The sequence below is a fragment of the Rutidosis leptorrhynchoides genome, chromosome 4, assembly GCF_046630445.1.
Source record: "Rutidosis leptorrhynchoides isolate AG116_Rl617_1_P2 chromosome 4, CSIRO_AGI_Rlap_v1, whole genome shotgun sequence".
NCBI classification, from domain to species: domain Eukaryota; kingdom Viridiplantae; phylum Streptophyta; class Magnoliopsida; order Asterales; family Asteraceae; genus Rutidosis; species Rutidosis leptorrhynchoides.
Genome location: NC_092336.1, coordinates 31795195 through 31807046, shown reverse-complemented (window position 1 = coordinate 31807046; position 11852 = coordinate 31795195).

Below are 11852 nucleotides of genomic sequence, written 5' to 3'. Positions count from 1 at the left end.
ATAAAGGATATGTAATTTTGTTTTCATGTAAATAAGTCATGAATGATTACTCATATTTTTGTAATTTTATGAGATATTTCATGCTAGTTGCCAAATGATGGTTCCCACATGTGTTAGGTGACTCACATGGGCTACTAAGAGCTGATCATTGGAGTGTATATACCAATAGTACATACATCTAAAAGCTGTGTATTGTACGAGTACGAATACGGGTGCATACGAGTAGAATTGTTGATGAAACTGAACGAGGATGTAATTGTAAGCATTTTTGTTAAGTAGAAGTATTTTGATAAGTGTATTGAAGTCTTTCAAAAGTGTATAAATACATATTAAAACACTACATGTATATACATTTTAACTGAGTCGTTAAGTCATCGTTAGTCGTTACATGTAAGTGTTGTTTTGAAACCTTTAGGTTAACGATCTTGTTAAATGTTGTTAACTCAATGTTTATAATATCAAATGAGATTTTAAATTATTATATTATCATGATATTATCATGTATGAATATCTCTTAATATGATATATATACATTAAATGTCTTTACAACGATAATCGTTACATATATGTCTCGTTTAAAAATCATTAAGTTAGTAGTCTTGTTTTTACATATGTAGTTCATTGTTAATATACTTAATGATATGTTTACTTATCATAGTATCATGTTAACTATATATATATCCATTATATGTCATCATATAGTTTTTACAAGTTTTAACGTTCGTGAATCACCGGTCAACTTGGGTGGTCAATTGTCTATATGAAACATATTTCAATTAATCAAGTCTTAACAAGTTTGATTGCTTAACATGTTGGAAACATTTAATCATGTAAATATCAATCTCAATTAATATATATAAACATGGAAAAGTTCGGGTCACTACAAAATCAAGTAGAGATTGAAAACAGCCCGTAGTCGCAAAAGAGCTACGCCGATGTCCGAAGGAAACCATTAGAGTTTCAGATCAGTGACATGGTTATGCTAAAGGTGTCACCTTGGAAAGGTGTAATACGTTTCTGCAAAAGGGGTAAACTGAACCCAAGGTATGTAGGCCCGTTCAAGATCATCGAACGCATTGGACCGGTAGCTTATCGACTCGAGTTACCACAACAACTCGCCGGAGTACATAATAAGTTTCACGTTTCAAACCTTAAGAAGTGTCTTGCAAAGGAAGACCTCACCATTCCTCTTGAAGAAATCCGAGTCGACGAGAAACTACAATTCATAGAAGAACCAGTCGAAATCATGGACCGTGAAGTTAAACAACTCAAGCAGAGCAACATACCAATCGTTAAGGTTCGTTGGAATGCTCGAAGGGGTCCCGAGTTTACTTGGGAACGAGAGGATCAGATGAAACAAAAGTACCCACATTTGTTTCCCGAGAACGCAAAATAGGTACAACTTTAAAATTTCGGGACGAAATTTATTTAACGGGTAGGTACTATAACGACCCGGATTTTTCCGACCGTTTTATACATATGAGATTAATATCTACTTAAATTAAACATTACGAACATGATAAGCAATCCAAATTATTGAGTCTTGTGTATTTGAAAAGAGTTTTATACAACGTTTGACCGTCCAATTTGATCGATGATATCACGAACTATATAACATACTATAATTATACGATTGTGTACATATATGTATTTATACATATTTAACATGATCTAAGGATGGTTTAACATATCATTGTATACTAATAACAATGAGTTATAAGTATACTTTGAGACTACTAACTTAAGTTTTCAAAACGGTAACTATACGTAACGTTCTTTGACATATATACCTATAATCTATGATGCTTATACAAGTATCGTATAAATACGTATTTAATTACTTTAAAGGACTTAAATACATAAAACAATATAAATATATTCACAAAATATAGTTATATTTGAATTCTCATTCCGTTTTCTCAAGATTTTACACGTATACCTAGGGTATATGTAACCGTATTGTACGCAGCTTCTAGATGTATTTACTATTGGTATATACACCTTTAATCATTCATTCTTAGTAGCCATCTTAGAGTCAAAAACATGTGGAACCATTATTTATCAACTTGTATGACTAATGAGCTAAAAAACAAACTTAAGGATTTTTTTTTTCTATATAACAAGTAAATTCGTTTTTATGATTTCACCCCATTTTTCCATTCCATTTTCTCATACTTACACTCCAAATTTTCTCTCAAAATACTCCTAACATCATACTTGATCATCTCCAAGCATTTTCACCATCTTTTAGCTTCATAATCAAGGTAAAACTATGTTTAAACTTTGATTCAATTCATGTAAGTTATTTATCTTAAATCAAGATATAAACTTACTTACAACCTTTGTTTCTTTTCATGATTTCACTTCTTAATCTTCCAAGTCATCAAGAACAAGTTCATATCTTGTTTATTCAGTAACTTTCTTCATCATACTTGAGGTATAACCTTGGTTCATCATCTTGTTCAATTCATATATGACTATCTTACTACGAATATATATAACAACAATAACATAGTTTGAATGATTTCAAACTTGTTCACAAACTAAATAGATCCTTTTAACTAGACTTTTAAAATACTTCAAGACCTGTAATATATCATAATGATATGCTAACTTACCAAGATACAACTTGATTTTACAAAGAACACCTTAAAACTGAATCTACATCGTTGGAGTGCAACCGGGGGACTGTTTTGGGTTGGATAATTAAAAACCATCTTAAACTTTGAATTGGAAGTTTATATTCTGGAAAAACGATATTTCTTATGAATATGTTAATATATAAAAATCTCATGGTGTAACTCAAAGTGTAAGTATTTTTGTAAAAATGATCATCTAGATGTTGTTTTTACAACGGAAATGATCACTTTCATAAGATTCACCAAAGTTTAACCTATAACCTCTGATTTCAAATGCAAACTAAGGTATTTATAGTTCATATTCATAAATAATGACTCGATCCAAGGAAGTGGCAAGTTGAACCAACAAAAACGGAGTTATATTGAATAAAATACGGCTAAAACAAAATTGGGTATCCGAAGCTAGTTTAGCTACGAAATTAATTGGAGTAAAACTAAACTAATCATATATTTGCTAATTAATATGATATTTTATATATATTTACTTATGATTTGATTTTATATATTTCAGGACCACCCGTAAACAACACGAGAAGATTAATCATAAGACCTCATGATTGTACGCAACACATCATTTGACAACACGGTACTTTATGTACGCAACACATCATTTGACAACATGGTACTATGGGTCGAGATTAATTCTGATCAATACGAATACGATGGGGTCTTTATTTATTTATTGAACAACTAATTGTGGACCACTAACATCGGACTGCTAACTACGGACTAAGAAGATATTAAAAGTATTATAAGTATATATGAAACGTTTATTTGAAAAGAAAACATATTGATATATTATATATGGATAGGTTCGTGATATCAATCGGAGACCAAGTCGTGTTTATTACCTTCAAGGCAAAAGTGAGTATATAGTCCCACTTTTAAACTCTAAATATTTCGAGATGAGAATACATGCATTTTATGATTTACGTTATGGACACAAGTGATAAAAAAAATATATTCTACGTTTAGTTGTATCACTGGCATACTTCCCTGTAGCTTGGTAACTACTATATACATGTGGTATTGGAAACGCGAATCCTGTTGATAGATCTATCGGGCCTGACAACCCCAACCGGACTGGACGACCAGTATTCAACGGTTGCACAGTACTTCATTTCGGTGACTACACTTGGTACGGTGTAGTGAGATTTCATAATAAAGGGAATATGCGACGTTGATTAAATGTTAAGTATGGTTATCAAGTGCTCAACCACTTAGAATATTTTTATTAAAACGTTTATGTATATTAAATCTTGTGGTCTATATTTATAACGCTGCTAGTATTAAACCTATATCTCACCAACTTTATGTTGACGTTTTAAGCATGTTTATTCTCAGGTGATAATTAAAAGCTTCCGCTGCATTATGCCGAATTTAAGCAGGATTTGGAGTATGCATATTTTTGTCAAAAATAAAACTGCATAGCGGATGATTTGTAATATGAAATATGTTGGAAATCATATTGTTATTATCAAACGTAAAGTTTGTAAAACTAAGATTATCGCTAAATGATAATTATTATTATGCTGTTTGAACCTTTGATTATAATAAAGGTTATGGTTTGTATTATAAAAACGTATGCAGATTTTGAAAAATGTCACATATAGAGGTCAATACCTGGCAATAACACCAATGTGAACGTGACGTTTATATTCAATATGAACGGGACGCTTCAAAATTCGATCATTCGTCTACCTTTATCGGCATAAGATTTTTGTCTATCTTGCACCGCTTTAAGTCGAGCCCGAATCATCTCAATCTTACTATTCGTCTCTAGGACCAAGTCGGTACTCCCAATTTCTCGTTGTCCCACTTCACCCTAACAAATAGGATTCGACACCTACGCCCATAAAGCATCTCATAAGGTGGCATTCTAATACTAGTGTGGTAACTATTATTGTACGAGAATTCCACCAATTGTAAGTGCTCATCCCAAATACCACCAAAATCAATAATACACGCCCTTAACATATCCTCCAACATTTGGTTCGTACGCTCGGTTTGACCGTTCATTTGAGGATGATACGCCGTGCTCATTTTCAATTGAGTACCCATATCTTCATGAAACTTATTCCAAAACCGAGACGTGAAACGAGTATCTCGATCCGAAACAATAGATATAGGAACCCCATGTATCAATATTACCTCTTTGATAAATAACTTGGACAAAGTCTCCGACGATATCGTTTTCCAGATGGGAAGAAACAAAGCACTCTTCGTGAATCTATCAACTATCACCCAAATTGTATCATATTGGGTTCTCGCCGTCTTTGGTAACTTACCTTACGGCTTTTGGTGTTCGGCTTTAACTTGCAAACAAATGACGCATTGTTCAACATACTTAACAACATCACGATTCATGCCCGGCCACCAATACTCCTTCTTTAAATCAAGGTACATCTTTGTTGTGCCCAGATGAATGGAATACCTTGACTTATGTGCTTCATCAAGTAGCACTCGTCGATGATCACCAATTTTAGGCACCCATACTCTTCCTTGAAAAGATAACAAACCATGCGGACCTAAGGTAATAAACTCCATTTGTCCTACGATTCGTTCCTCATGCTTATTGTTAACAAAAGCTTCAATTTGAGTCTTGCCAAGCTTTACAAGAAAGTCGTTAGTAATAATCATGTGTAACGATCCTACTCGTATCGCCGGATGTTGACTCTTTCGACTTAACGCATCCGCGACCACATTCGCCTTACCCGGATGATAAAGTATTTTACAATCATAGTCTTTCACCACATCCATCCATCTACGTTGACGATAATTTAAATCTCTTTGATCAAAAAGGTGTTTCAAACTCTTGTGATCCAAATAAATCGTACACTTGACACCATACAAGTAATGGCGCCAAATTTTCAACGCATGAACAACCGCCGAACACCAAAATCGAGTCTCAATGATAATTAAAAGATTTTAAGTGATTTTAATCCAAAATCCAGTCTCAATGATCTTACTCAAAACATAGTTTGATCTTATGAAATGAGTCTACGTAAGTTAACAAATTTCATTTGATTGAGGTTTTATGGAAGTTGACGAATGAAAATGAAACTATATGTTTGAACATTGTTGTATAATGAATGAATTGGGTAAACCATGGCAAAAGGTGGAGTAATCAAGTGGACACGTTTTTATCTTATTTGTTAATCTCTCTTAGTTTATAATTAGCTTAATCAACACTTTATCTACCCCCCCCCCCCAATCAACTAAATACTAGGACAATTAATAGGTTCAATTATTCGGCTCACATTGCTCTCTTGGGACTAACTTGAAACGAATACTTGCATTAAAGTACTATAATAATAAGGTTTTAAGTGCTCTATAGTTGTGTGTGCTTAATTGCAGTGTTTGAATCTTGTATAAATTTTGAGGGTAATGGATGTATTGTTCCACACGCATCAATCTGCAATTGAATATTTTTCGGAAAATTCTCCTCAAAATTTTGCCCGATTTTGTGGGGAATGTAGTGACTTCAAATATGTGTTTTACGGCCATTAATTATCATCAAAACAAAACTACACACTCATATATTCGCATTCAATATAAAATTTAGAAATAAAAACAAAAATAAGGTTATGAATCTAGAGAAATAAAAATTGGCTAAAAATACTCGAACAATAAAACCAAGACGTTATAAAAGCAGCAAGGTTTTGAGGCTAGTGGTGAGATAGTAGCCTGATAATGCTAAAAACGAACATATATTTCATAGCATTATTCCTCAAGAAAGACAAGCTTTTAGTTGCAATTGTTCTATTTACAAGAGATATTCGTTTAAATAATAAAAGGTGAAGACAAAAGACAGATTCGACGAATTGAAGACGCAAACGACCAAAAAGCTCAAAAGTACAAAAGACAATCAAAAAGGTTCCAATTATTGATAAGAAACGTCTCAAAATTACAAGAGTACAAGATTCAAAACGCAAAGTACAAAATATAAAATTGTACGCAAGGACGTTCGAAAATCCGGAACCGGGACCAGAGTCAACTCTTAACGCTCGACGCAACGGACTAAAAATTACAAGTTAACTATGTATATAAATATAATATAATATATAATTAATTATATTAATTATATATATATTATATTTATAAATAAAAAACCGTCGGCAGAGAAAGAATCCAAGGACTGAGCTGTAATTTCATTCTCCGCGACTCGCGGAGTTTGAAGAGCATTTTGCCGCGAGTCGCGGAGCCCCAAATTTGAAAACTGCCTATAAAGCCAACCGAATTCTGATCAAAAACCATCATCTTTTTCTTCCTCATTCATACGTAAAATTTATATTTATATTTATAATTTATATTTTAATTTTAATTATAATTCTAATAATAAGGGTATGTTAGCAAATGTTGTAAGGGTGTAAGTCAAAATTCTGTCCGTGTAACGCTATGCTATTTTTAATCATTGTAAGTTATGTTCAACCTTTTTACATTAATGTCTCGTAGCTAAGTTATTATTATGCTTATTTAAAACGAAGTAATCATGATGTTGGGCTAATTACTAAAATTGGGTAATTAGGCTTTGTACCATAATTGGGGTTTGGACAAAAGAACGACACTTGTGGAAATTAGATTATGGGCTATTAATGGGCTTTATATTTGTTTAACTAAATGAAAGTTTGTTAATGTTAATATAAAGATTTACAATTGGGCGTCCCTATAAATTACCATATACACTCGATCGGACACGATGGACGGGGTATTTATATGTACGAATAATCGTTCATTTAACCGGACACGGGAATGGATTAATAGCCACTAGAATAATTAAAACAGGGGTGAAATTACATTCAAGGGTAATTGGTGTAATTTTTAACAAAGTAATAAAACCTTGGTTTACACGCAGTCGATAACCTGGTGTATTCATTAAACAAAGTATTAAAACCTTGTTACAATTCGAATCCCCAATTAGTTGGAATATTTAACTTCGGGTATAAGAATAATTTGATGAGGACACTCGCACTTTATATTTATGACTGATGGACTGTTATGGACAAAAACCAGACGGACATATTAAATAATCCAGGACAAAGGACAATTAACCCATGGGCATAAAACTAAAATCAACACGTCAAACATCATGATTACGGAAGTTTAAATAAGCATAATTCTTTTATTTCATATTTAATTTCCTTTACTTTATATTTAATTGCACTTCTAATTATCGCACTTTTATTTATTGTTATTTAATCGCACTTTTAATTATCGTACTTTTTAATTATCGCAATTTTATTTTATCACACTTTTATTATTCGCAATTTCATTATCGTTATTTACTTTACGCTTTAATTTAAGTCTTGTATTTATTTTATATTTTACATTAGGTTTTAACTGCGACTAAAGTCTTAAAATCGACAAACCGGTCATTAAACGGTAAAAACCCCCCTTTATAATAATAATATTACTTATATATATGTTTGTATTTTTATAAAAGTAAACTAATATAGCGTTAAGCTTTGTTTAAAGATTTCCCTGTGGAACGAACCGGACTTACTAAAAACTACACTACTGTACGATTAGGTACACTGCCTATAAGTGTTGTAGCAAGGTTTAAGTATATCCATTCTATAAATAAATAAATATCTTGTGTAAAATTGTATCGTATTTAATAGTGTTTTCTGCTAAAATTAATAACTATTTTATATACACCTCGCATAACATCAAGTATTTTACTTTTTATTTAATTCATGTATTTAGTATTAATTAGTTTTATTAAATTGTAAAATTAGTAGTTTTATTAAAAAAATAATATAAAAATAATATTTTTATAAAAATTGTACTTTTTACAACTTTTTGTATATTTTTATATTTTGTCCCTTTTTAATCGTTGTAGCGTAATATTTGTATTTTTAGCTCATATTTAATTTTAAACTTAGTTTTTGCTATAGTTATTTTTACTCCTAGATTTTTAGGCTTTGCCGTAGAATTCCTTAAGTGCTTTTTCTTTAGACTAAGATTTAGGTGCTTTAGAATTTTGCGACGCCTTTTTAAGTTTTAGTTTCTTTTTAAGTTATTTCCATTTGGGATTTAGTTTTTCCTTGTAAGCTTTAATATTTTTAGACCTTTTACTATGTATCAATTATCATTCCAATTAGTAATCTCAATTTGCGATTATAATTTTAAGTTAGTTGTAGTAATAAGGTTAGGTTAGTCAAGTATTTTTAAGTTTTTATAATTTTCTTTTATTTTTCCGTCACCTTTTATTTTTCAACCATTTTTTTCTTTTTCTACCTTTTGCGACGAACTCTTTTTCTCTCTTATTTCTCGCTATTCTAGTTTTTAGGACTTAGAATTTTTTCTACTTCTTATCTAAATTTCTTAAAATTACGAAAATTTATTTTGAGTGGTTAAATTGATAGACATCAAAATTTTCTGGTTCGTAGTAATAGTTGGATTTGTACGTGGACCGGGTTATTGGAGCCAAACAGTCCTCAATTATATTGAGACCAAACGAATCCTGCCCCTCTGCTGCATCTTTTGGCTATTCGAAACGTGTGCAAAATCAGAAAAGTCTATTAATTGGATAACTTATTATAATTTTTCTTTCCTTTTTAAAACTAATAGGATATTCAGTGAATGCACCGAGCAAGAAGTTCATCACCTTTTTTACGTTCACCACCTGTAACTAGATCAAGACATTTAGCAAATATAACCGCCGTTGATTTTTCTTTAGAATCGTCATCCAGTCGACCAAGTACTTCAGTTCAAATTTCCGATAATCCATTTTTTGAACCCAACCTCACAATTGAGAATCCGGAGAATATTCAGGAACGGTTCGTAGATCCTGAACCACTAAACTTTCCTCCGGAACCACCAATCATTCAAACAGAGATTGTTGAGGAACGAACCATTAAATCAGAATCATCTAGTGATACCGATTCAACAAATTCAATTATGGAGAATCTGGAACCTTTAAGTATGGAAGACCGAATGAGAGCTAAACGCACTGGCCAAGGTCACGCAATTACTCATCCAGACATTAATGCGCCAGATTATGAAATCAAAGGACAAATTCTACACATGGTGACTAATCAATGCCAATTTAGTGGTGCGCCAAAGGAAGATCCAAATGAACATCTACGTACCTTTAATAGGATCTGCACACTATTTAAAATCCGAGAAGTGGAGGATGAACAGATATATCTCATGTTATTTCCCTGGACTTTAAAGGGAGAAGCCAAAGATTGGTTGGAATCGTTACCTGAAGGGGCGATCGATACATGGGACGTTTTAGTTGACAAATTTCTTAAACAATTCTTTCCTGCATCTAAAGCCGTAAGACTTCAAGCAGAAATTGTTACGTTTACACAGAAACCAAATGAAACTCTATATGAGGCGTGGACAAGATATGGAAAGTTATTAAGAGGATGTCCGCAACATGGTTTAGACACCTGTCAAATAGTACAAATATTCTTCCAAGGATGCGACATCACTACAAGGAAAGACATAGATATAGCAGCTGGTGGTTCTATTATGAAGAAAACCGAAACTGATGCTTACAAAATTATTGATAACACTGCTTCCCACTCACATGAGTGGCACCAAGAAAAAGATATCATTAGATCATCTAAAGCAGCTAGAGCCGATTCTAGTCATGACTTAGATTCCATTTCCGCAAAGATAGATGCTGTGGAGAGACGAATGGAAAAGATGACTAAGGATATTCACTCAATACGAATTAGTTGTGAGCAGTGTGGAGGACCACATTTGACAAAAGATTGTCTCAGTATTGAATTAACAATGGAACAAAGAGAGAATATTTCATACATAAACCAAAGGCCTGGAAATAATTATCAGAATAATTATCAACCGCCAAGACCGATTTACAATCAAAACCAGAATTATAACCGAAATATTCCATACAACAACCAACAAGGTCCTAGCAATCAACAAGTATCCAATAATACTTACAATCAGCAAAGACCTAATTTTCAAAACAAACCACCACAACAAACCGATGATAAAAAACCAAATTTAGAAGATATGATGACGAAGCTAGTTGAAACTCAAACGCAGTTTTTCACATCTCAGAAACAAACCAATGAACAAAATGCTCAAGCATTTAGAAATCAACAAGCTTCTATTCAAAATCTGGAACAAGAAGTAAGTAACCTAGCAAGGTTAATAGGTGAAAGAAAACCGGGAAGTCTACCTAGTGATACAAACGCTAACCCCCGGAATGAAACAGCTAAAGCTATTACCACAAGAAGTGGTACAACACTTAAACCACCTGAAATACCTGTAACTTCTGATGAAACTATTCCTACTCCACAAGAACCACAACCTGATCAAGATAAGGAAAAAGAACCGGTAGTTGAAAAGGTTAATGAAAATAACACAGTTAAGGATAAACCTTATGTTAAACCATACCAACCACCACTTCCTTACCCGAGTAAAATGAAGAAAGAAAAACTTGAAGCCGAGCAATCCAAATTTTTGGATATGTTTAAACAGATAAATGTAAATCTTCCTTTCATTGATGTGATTTCAGGAATGCCAAGATATGCTAAATTCTTGAAAGATCTAATCTCAAATAGAAAGAAAATGGAAGAACTCTCGGCTGTTACTATGAATGCTAATTGTTCAGCAGTGCTGTTGAATAAGATACCAGAAAAATTATCTGATCCAGGAAGTTTCACAATTCCATGTTTTCTGGGTAGTCTTAGTTCAATAGAAGCATTGGCAGACTTAGGTGCTAGTATAAATCTAATGCCGTATTCACTATACACTAAACTAGACCTTGGAGAATTGAAACCAACCAGAATAAGCATACAACTAGCCGATAGATCAATAAAATATCCTAGAGGGATAATGGAGAACATGCTAGTTAAAGTTGGTACTTTAGTATTTCCAGTAGATTTTGTTGTTTTAGACATGGAAGAAGATTCTCAAGTTCCTCTCATATTAGGAAGACCATTCTTAAACACGGCTAAAGCAATGATAGACGTGTTCGGTAAGAAACTGACCCTAAGTATAGAGGATGAGAGTGTTACCTTTTCAGTTGATAGAGCAATGCAACAACCACAATTTGCAGATGATACATGTTATTATATTCAAACTATAGATGCACATGCAGAATTATTAGAAGAATTTCCAGAATTACAAGGAACAGGAGAATGTTCTTGAGGAGAAGGTAATGAACCAATTGATGAAGCTGAAATGTTAGCTACACTAATAGCTAATGGATATGAACCAACAACAGAA